The following is a 10,000-nucleotide window of genomic DNA, read 5'->3' as shown; positions in this document are numbered from 1 at the left end:
TAAAGATGGTATTTATATTTTGTTGTGAGAGAGACAAAGAGGGAATGACAGTACAGCTCAAAGTTTATGTTCTGTTTATGTATTTGATTTACTGTGTGTGTGTGTGTGTGTGTGTGTGTGTGTGTGTGTGTGTGTGTGTGTGTGTGTGTGTGTGTGTGTGTGTGTGTGAGTGAAAGAGAGCTGATATTTACATGTTTCTAAAGTTCAATAGATTGTTAATAACAAAGGGTAAGAATTTACTACTGGGAGTCAAAATCTCACCTACAGCTGCATTAACACAAATATTAACCCAAACGCACTTTATCATGTGGACACACACAGCCACTGCCTGTGTTTGTGTGAGGTGTGTGTTCAATTCTGATTATTTTGTCCTATTCTTACAGTATCTGATCTGAACACCACACACCTGACGTTGATGTCACATCCCTGACCTGATCTGATACTCTAATATGAAGTTTACAGGGATCATTAAAGTTAAATCTACATACGAGTGTGAAGCAAAATTTTAGTAAAAAATCAAAATGTACAGTTTTGCACTGTCTCCAAATTACATCTTAAAATGCTCAACACTATGATGTGATGGGGCAACCATTTTTTTTAATTTATTTTTAATTCTTAGTAAAATTACAAGCAATGATCAGTGGAAAACAGTAAAACAAGTTGGTCCTGGATTAATAGGCAAGGTCAGCACAGGGAAAGAATAATGCTTCATAAACCTGGTGGGAAAGGTTAAAGTATGATGAACAATGATCTACAAATTATACGCTGCTCTCTGAGCCTGTCTTTTGATTACTGTTGAAGTTTATTATGAGGAATTCTTAGTAAAAGCTGATGGATTTCTTGGGGTTGTTATATCAGTATGTTATGTCTCATTAAAACTTGTTACTATGACCTTGTTGGTCATTAATGTTATGTTGGCTTCATTTGTTGAAGTTAGCACCTTTATTTTCTGTTTCCTTCCATTGGAGACTAACCTTTTGCTTCCTTCTTGGTTTCTGTATGGTAACATAATACTATGTGACATCTCACTTGCCTTACTATTATGCAGGAAATAACTGGGAATGTTTCATTGCATGCTAATGGATTTCTCATTTCACTATAAACCTATAAACTGTGTGTGTGTGTGTGTGTGCATGTTATGCACTAATTGAATATTTCAATAATGTGACTTCTGTTAATCCTCTGGTTTTAAACATGCAAAACAACAAAAAAAGCAAAACTGATGTGGGGGTACGTGAATTCTGTAGATTTTATTCCATAGATTCCATAGATGTTATTCCATAGTTTTCAATACACTTAGCGAAACTTAACAGCTTTCAACAGGAGAATAACTCAGTGGATTTAATGCTTCATATTCCTAGAAATCTCACACCTGTCAATTGGGAAATCTTCAAATTACTTTTTTTTTTTTGGTTGAAAATCAGTGACATTACTGAACTGCTCTCCATCCAGGGCAGAGTTATATAAATAAACTCCAGCTCAGATTCAGCGACTCAGTGTTTCTCTCCCAGGTGGCTCCACCCATCGCACCCCCATCAGCACAGCAGAAGCAGGAGGAGCATGGTGGAGATCCTGCAGGAGATGGTCTGTGTGGAGCTTCCTTTAGCACTGGGAGAACAATGTACCTGCAGGCAGCACAGACTCCTTAATCGATGGAGGAACAGAGCCCAGTGGGGTGGAGACCGTGAGCACTGGGGAGTCTCCATCTCTGCTGCTGCCTTCATCTACATTCACACACACACAGTGGGAGGCTCCTTACACCTCCACCCAACCTGGAGCTCCAACTGCAGCAGCCTACCCCCTGAAGTGCTGCTGGGGATTAGTGTGGGGGTATCAGTGTCTGTTACTTTGTACATGGTTCACAGAGCAGTTTGCTTTTGTCCATATTCTTTATGCGTCTAATGTTAGACAGCACATGTAAACTCTGCGTGATACCCACAGTGTGAATGTTACAGTCTTACATGTTATAATGAGTGTGTTTACATACACTTAATAATCCAATTAGGCTTGTGATCTTGCAAAAACCAAGAAATAAAAAATAAATAAATAATAATAATCAGAGTAAGGTAATACATGCGCTGAGAAATGGGATTACGGAGCTAAAATCCAGATCTCTTCATCGGAGATTAATCTGATTGTGAATCTGATTTCTGGGCTATGCTTCGTTCTATAGAATCAGAGTATGCTGTTTAATGACAACTCAATCTCATTACTGGATATTATTATAGAATAATCTCATTACTGGAGAAATCTGGCTATGATCGGATTATTATGTGCGTGTAAATACACTCCCGCAGATCCTGGGATTGGTGTCTTTTCTCCACAACACTGATACCTGCTGGGATTAGCTGGTACTTCCCTGCATCTTTGCTTCTCCTCGCTAGTGTGACTGTAGTCAAAATCTGCTTGGACAGAAACTAAGTGACTTCCTACTAAGACCATTTGACTTATTGTGAAAAATGAGTTGAAATACACAAGCTAAAAATATTTTCTGTTAAATGTCCAAAATTAGATTGTTATTTTGTGTTAATGGGATCTATTCATAAGACAAACTACTGGGAGGCTTCACATTACAATAAGGTGTGTTAACTAGCTGGGGTAGCTAACTAAAGCTGGTAAGAGTGTGAGTGGGAATAAGTCTGAATGTGTGTGTGTGTGTGTCAGTTTGAGTGTACTGCATGTGTGTGTGTGTGTGTGTGTGTGTGTGTGTGTGTGAGAGAGAGAGACACACACACACACACACACACACACACACATCAGTGAGTGGGTTGTATATATACACACATTCCCTCTCTCTCTCATACACACACACACACACACACCTATCTAGTTATCTCACACACATGTTCATAAACACACACTCATGCATGCATGAATGCATGATATCAAACACTAATATACCAAGGTATATGCACTAACACACAATCTCATCCTGGCACACATACACCCACTTACATGCACAAAGCTTACAACTCCCACAATGAAAAGAGTCAGACCTTTTGTACATGAAAAACAAATCAGCAAAACAGCATAAAGAAACCTACAGTGGATGAATGATTAAGAATGTGCGGTTGAGAATGAGAACGTGTGTAAGATAAGATCTGAAGCCAGAACTGCACTGCGGTTTGCAGTTAAACAGACTGAGATTGATGTATTATATAATAAGAATGCCATTTCATGCAAACACACACACACAATCTCATACAAATGTTAATACTAATCTGTAACTCCAGTGCATCTTTTGAACTGTTTAACACTTGTTGAGTTACAAGTCATTTCCATCCTAGATAATTCAGCCTCCATAAACTGCATCACAGCTTCATCTCATGCTCTTTCTGGTACTAATGGACACTTGTGAGATCTCCACACTCCATTTGTGAGTCTGTACATTTTATCCTGTTTCAGCTACACATTCTCTTTTCTACCTTCCACAAAGTTTGCACTGAGTTTACATGGTTCCAGTATTAAAGTATTTAAAATATTATCATCAACATGGTGCCTGTCCCCCGTGTGTGGGCTCTCTCGGGAATCAAAACTAGCAAGAGATTCACACCAAGCTGCATCTGTATATTCTCTCACCTTTCAATTCCTTTTTCTCTTTTCTACTTTCCTAAAGTTGGTGTTGAATTTCCGTGGTTAGAGTGTTGAAGTATAAATATCTTACTGGTTCAGTGATGAGAACTGGGTACCAGAATATATTGTCTGTCCCTGTGTGGACACTGTATAGCCTAAACACATAGCAAAGATGGTAGAAACACTTAATAAAAAGAGAAGGCCCCCACCCGCTTTATCAGATGTGTTGTGACTGAGAACACAGGACGTTTCGAGCCTTCAGCACAAAGTGTTAATGTGTCACAGTCCTGGGACTGCACTAAGATCAGTTCCAGCTCTAATTTGGGCCTTTCTGCTCTGTTCAACTTCTTTTACTTTTACTCCCTTTAAGGAAGATCTGTAAATCAGTCTCTGCATCATCCTGGAGGATTCTGAAGTGTTTAAGGACAATATTAACCACTGTTTGATTCGTAAGATGAACATTAAATTAACTCTTGTTGTGCTAACAGGAGATTGTTTATAGGTCAGTGCACCCTTTCCCTGAACAGGTAAAACACTAACAAAGGGATTCTCTATGACATGTCTAGGAAATCCACACTTCTGAAAATATTCACACATTTCCATGCTTTTTTGGAGGATGTCTTCATCTTTCTGCAAATATGCATAAGATGTAAGAGAGGTTTTGCAGGCCTTGGAACGTGAAGAGTTTAATTGCAAATAGGAATCCTATAAATCAGAATACAAGGAAAACATAGAAGCTTACGCATACACTTTAGTTACATATGGTCACTGTAAGGTTACTGTTACATCATTTTAAAAAGGCTGTATAAATGTTTTCTAAGTGGGCTTTTCACAGTAGTATATAATGTTCTACTGCCTTCAACAGAAATCAAATTAGTCAATAACCCCAAGTAGGTGAGGAAACACTAACACCTTGTGACATTGATCTGTATGTACATAAATGTAACATACTGTGTTCACATGGAATCCAATGCATCCTCTTCATTCATTATTCATCGGAACATATTTATTTATTCATTAATCTGCATCTGTTTCCTTGTTCTGTGTATTTTATGCATCTCTCCTTGGCCACGGGCAGAGCAGTCACAAAAAGCATTTCACTGCCATTTATACTTTGAATGTGACAAACTTTGAACTTTGCATTAATTGAATTGGACTTAAATCATCCTGCAGAAGAAGTACTTTTATGGCATAAGGCCAAACTGCTATATTATATAATATAACTGCAAAATATTACACTACACAAATGACTATACAAACTAGTACAAAGGTTTGAGCATAAAACTATTCACAGTCTTGACTATAATTCCATTGAGTTCATACTCAGTGAATGAACTGAATTATCTAAATGTATATGTCTAACATTACTTTAAATTTACTTTACTTGTTTGGTGGATGCACACAAATAACAAATGAACAAACATCTGGTGTGTGTAGAGCCTTTTAACTACCACAGTGATTCTGACCAAAAAAAAAGGTTAAACTGGAAAAGGGAGGAGGATTCACATTATGATGTCAGTCGCATGACTATTTTAACCAATCAAAATAATGTTCTTTTTAACACACTTATTCAGAGAGAGGAAGTACTTTGTTACAGAATATTCATGACCAATTCTTTCTAAGGAGACTGTTAACGAAGTGTGACTTGAATGGTTTATGTGTATGTAACTGGGAAAAGATCTGAACACAGTAAGAGTATTGAGCTGTTTTTTCCTTTTTCTGAAGTGAATCAGCTCTATTAGTGTAGGTTAAACACTGAAAAGGTCTGATAATTACAGATCAGACAAAAAGGTATTTATATCATTTATTTTATATTTTAAATGTATATTTTTAATTCCCATGAGTTCAGCTGGTGATTCCTTCCATCTTGACTTGGTTGGTTTGGTCCTGCTCTTCAACTTACTGCTCCTGCTGTGGTGCTACAAAACAAAGGTCTGATATCAGCAGTTAATTAATGCAGAATTTAATACTTGTGGGATATACAATGTGATTATTTACCACTTTTCCTTTATTTCCAGGTTCCCCAGGTGCAGAATGTCTGTCACCCCACTGGTAATCAGTCAGACCCAGACAGAGTCAGGAGGTGAGGGGTGTCAGTCAGGATACACATCACTGCACACTGCTCAGGCAATGAGCCACTAACTACTTTCCTTAACATCAGTTAACTTAAAGCTTTATCCTCACTAATAAGTCAGTTTATATAATCATATAATTTGTTTCACATTTACACTGTATCTAATAATCTTGCAGTTCGGCATGTACAAAATTATTTTCTTGTAAACCTAGGAACTGCCCACACATATGACAGTGCTGGCCAAGCAGATAGGAATGAGACAAGTAACTTTAATTTCATTTCCTACTTACTGTAGATACAAACCCAGTGAGTAGGTCATGAAACACAACAAAAAAAGCAGGAATAAAAAGGTACATTCACTTCACATACACAAAATCAGCAGGTAACAAGCAGGGTTTGTGGTACATGTAGATCACCCTCACCAGGGGTCAATTCGCATCTCACACACACAAAATCAGCTGGTTATACACCAAGTATGTGGGACATTCAAGCAAATACTGTATAACACTCACTCTGCATTTACTCATCTAAACCCACATGTTTCATCACCTCCTGTATCATAATCCCAAAATCAGGCAGGACTGTTACAGTCCAGGACTCACAGGATATTATCTCCCTGATTCAGTCAGAGGGAGATTCTGTATTCTGAGGTTCCGTATAACTACTCACTGGAGAATGCAGCCTACTGTACATCACTGCATCGTACATATCAGTAACATTGTTGGCTGATGTGTTATAAAGCTGAAGGTTAGTGAGCGGTTACAACTGTGTTTGCTTTGGTTTTTGTTCTGTTACTGTAGGTACTGGACCTACTGAAGACACATATGCTGAGACTGAAATGAAACCTAAACTGAATGCAAAGGAAAAAACAAGGCACAGTAAAAGGAGAGGCTTTACTGACCCCTAGTGGCAAACAAAGATACCAATCACTTAGAGACTAAGTTTGGATTCAATGCTCAGCAATGTTGTATTCTTTGTTATCCATTGTGTTCAGGTCATGTTCTACTTGAACATGTTCATTTGGAGGATTGTAGTTCTTCCTGTAGTCTAATTCAGACTCTTTTGCCCACTACTAGAAATTACCAGTGTGGGGGAAGACACTGTGCACTGAGCTGAGGCAGGACATACAAAAGGTCAGAGCTCCAAGATTTATTCAGTGACCTTGAGCAGTGTACTGAGTGACAACTGGACACAAAGGACCAAAGGAATACTATAACTGGTCATAAGAAGGGCTCACATACTTCAGAGCCAGCCAACAATGAAACATAGGTGAACCTGTAACATGGGCTCAAACCCAGGTCAGATAAGTGATGACACCAACAGCCTACTGGATGAGGAACCATGCTCTAATGATGGTGGGCCTGTGTGTGAAACAATTAGATCATAGAACAGGTAAAACAAGAAAAGTAAATAACCAAAAGGTGGGACATGAACCCTGGCCACTTTGTTTCAAGGTGAAGAAATACCCGCTAGACTGCTGAATCTATAAAGCAACCAGCACGTATATCGCCCCTCAAAGGAATGGAGGATGACTAAACTAGAGGCAGAAATCTAAACGCCACGCCAAGCATGGGAAAAGGGAGAACAGCAGGGGTGCCCTGGGGAAAACCAAACTAAAACTTCCCAAACAAAACCAGAAAACAGGGAGGAACTGTAATGGCTAAGGGGAGCCTTGGAAGGGAGAGAGATTAGAGGGGGAAAACTGGAGATGGGAGGGGACGTGTAAAAACACAGACATCCTCACAGCACAGAAGTGAGGTGTAGCACAAGGGCTCACAGACCTCAATACCTGATGTTACCAGCTAGGTACTTGGCTCAGAACTTTGGCAAAGACCCAGCACTGAGTGACTGGCTCACTGGGCTTATATAGGCCTAGCACAACTGTTGGGCGTTAAGCCTGATTAGTGGCGTGCCTGACTCAAGGCCTCCCTCTGGTGGCCGGAGGGGGCCTCGGCCTGGCACTGACCCATACAAGATCATTTTATAAAGTGCTTACTGATCTCCACTACATTCATTATTGCCAAAATCGGCTTCTATGGTTGAAGTAATTTTAATAAGCATGAGCAAAAAAAGGTTAAAGTGAATAACAATGCAAAGTGACTTGTGCTTAGGATTATAATAATTCATAAAACACCATAAAACATGTAAGATCCATTCAATGTTTATGTGTTTGCACAGAATTAAACAAACCAGCTTTGTTAGATGTAGGACAGGCAGTGTGTAGCTGAACTGAAAATGATTATTTGTAGATTAAAAAAATTCTGATCCTAATTAATATTTTCTAAATTGAGGAAGATCAGACTGCACAGGCAGAAGACTGAGAGGGAACAGCAGTTCATTCTCTTGTATTACTCATTACAAACTTCAACAACAGCAGGACTTTAAACCCTTTTATCCAAGAGATCATTCATTTATTTAGTAAAAACACATTTTAAATTAGAAGAGAACCATGACAAAACAAAATAGAACCATGACAAATCAGCAAAAAATTAAGCATATAGAACCTTACTTTGGCCACCGGGTGTTATCAAGTCGGAACCACTGTCTGTGTGTGTGATGATGGCTGGGTTGAGCTGCACTGCTGATAGTAAACCTGAGTGTTCTCTCCTTAGTTTATGAACACCATGTACACCATGTAGACTCTCCACTGGTGTTCCACAAGGCTCAGTATTGGGCCCCCTTCTCTTCTCTTTGTATACTCGTTCTCTTGGTGATGTAATATCTTCTCATGGTTTCTCCTACCACTGCTATGCTGATGACACTCAATTATTTCTTTCTTTTCCACCCTCTGACATGCAGGTCTCCAGACGTATCTCAGCATGCTTGACTGACATCACGTCATGGATGACAGCCCACCACTTGAAGCTCAACCCCAGTAAAACTGAACTTCGGTTCATCCCAGGTACTCCCAACCCTTATCAGGACCTCATAGTTTCCTTCAAGATCTCCCTGGTATCACCATCCAAAGCTGCCCGTAGCCTGGGCATAACTTTGGACAACCAGTTGTCATTCTCAACTCATGTTTCTAATCTAACCCGGTCTTACAGATTCCTCCTTTGTAACATACGAAGGATTCAACCCTTTCTTTCGCAGGAAGCTACCCAGGTGCTTGTGCAGTCTCTTGTGATCTCAAAGCTAGACTACTGCAACTCGCTACTTGCTGGTTTTCCTCTAAGAGCCATCAACCCTCTACAACTTGTCAAGAATGCAGCAGCATGACTGGTCTTCAATCTTCCGAAGTTCACACGTTACTCCGCTGCTGCACTCCCTTTATTGGCTTCCAGTAGCTGCACACATCAGATTTCAAACCTTGATGCTTGCCTACAAAGTGAAAAATGGACCAGCCCCTTCATACATGAGGTCAATGGTCAAAGCCCGATCCGTACTTCGAACCTCAAGTACGGCTCGGCTTGAAATACCTTGCTTCAGGTCGCATGGACGACAAGCACTGAGACTATTTTCTGTCCTGGCTCCAAGATGGTGGAATGAACTCCCACTTGCTGTCCAGACAGCAGAGTCCCTTGCAGTCTTCAAACACAGACTGAAGAACCATCTATTTGCAGAATATTTAAAGGATAACAGACACTGCTCCCATATTGACTGACTAAATTAATACTTATTGTAGGGTATTGTTTATGTTGTTTAACAAACTCTAGCACTTATTGTTTATAGCACTTATCATTGTTTAAGATAGAATTTATGTATTTTGTACTTCTAGGCATCAGCATTCATCCCTGTATTCTATAGTGTTCTAGTTCATTGGTATGTTTAATTCTAACCTACTATACTGTACTTGGATATATTCTATGAGTAAATGACAAAGCACTTTTGTAAGTCGCTCTGGATAAGAGTGTCTGCTAAATGCCGTAAAAAAGTAAACGTAAGTAGTATTGAAGAATTACATTTGAGTTGTCTTTTTCTTATTAAGAGAGGTTATTTTCTTGTTTATCTTTGAACTCGTACAAACAATCTACTCACCAATAACTCTCCAAAGTTTTATCTTAACACCTCAAACTGAACCGAGCTCAGGAGTAATAGAGAAGGCATTAACTGAGTACAGCTCTGGGGCTTTCAAACATCTTGGGTTCATGACTGTTTATTTTCTTTGTTCTAAAACTAGATGTGGTTAGATTTTTGCTTAATCTACCATAACACCCTTTAAAAGTTACATGGTCGTTTTAAATATGCAGAATAAATAACTGATAAATGTACAATAATAACATCAAATTTTATATATATATATATATATATATATTTTTTTTTTTTTTTTTTTTTTTTCTTCATCAAACTAGTTTATGAAAGATCACTAAACAGAAGATAATTTTTCCAATAAAATAAAAAAAACACAAAATC

At 38.8% G+C, this 10,000-nt stretch overlaps 1 protein-coding gene across 3 annotated transcripts in view; it reads left to right on the top strand.

The window, feature by feature from the left end:
* The window catches only part of LOC113567517 (NACHT, LRR and PYD domains-containing protein 12-like), a 22,443-nt gene extending 20,424 nt beyond the window's left edge, over positions 1-2,019 (top strand). For all 3 annotated transcript variants that reach the window (XM_081704344.1, XM_081704343.1, XM_081704345.1), the window contains one exon: positions 1-2,019. This exon is cut by the window's left edge and continues 244 nt beyond it. The gene's annotated coding sequence lies outside the window, so the exon portion shown is untranslated.
* Positions 2,020-10,000: the final 7,981 nt, after the last annotated feature.

This window comes from Electrophorus electricus, chromosome 21 (genome assembly GCF_041902795.1).
Source record: "Electrophorus electricus isolate QZ-2024a chromosome 21, ASM4190279v1, whole genome shotgun sequence".
Classification (NCBI taxonomy): domain Eukaryota; kingdom Metazoa; phylum Chordata; class Actinopteri; order Gymnotiformes; family Gymnotidae; genus Electrophorus; species Electrophorus electricus.
Note: the sequence above shows the minus strand (reverse complement) of the source record. Positions and strands in the feature narration are given on the sequence as shown.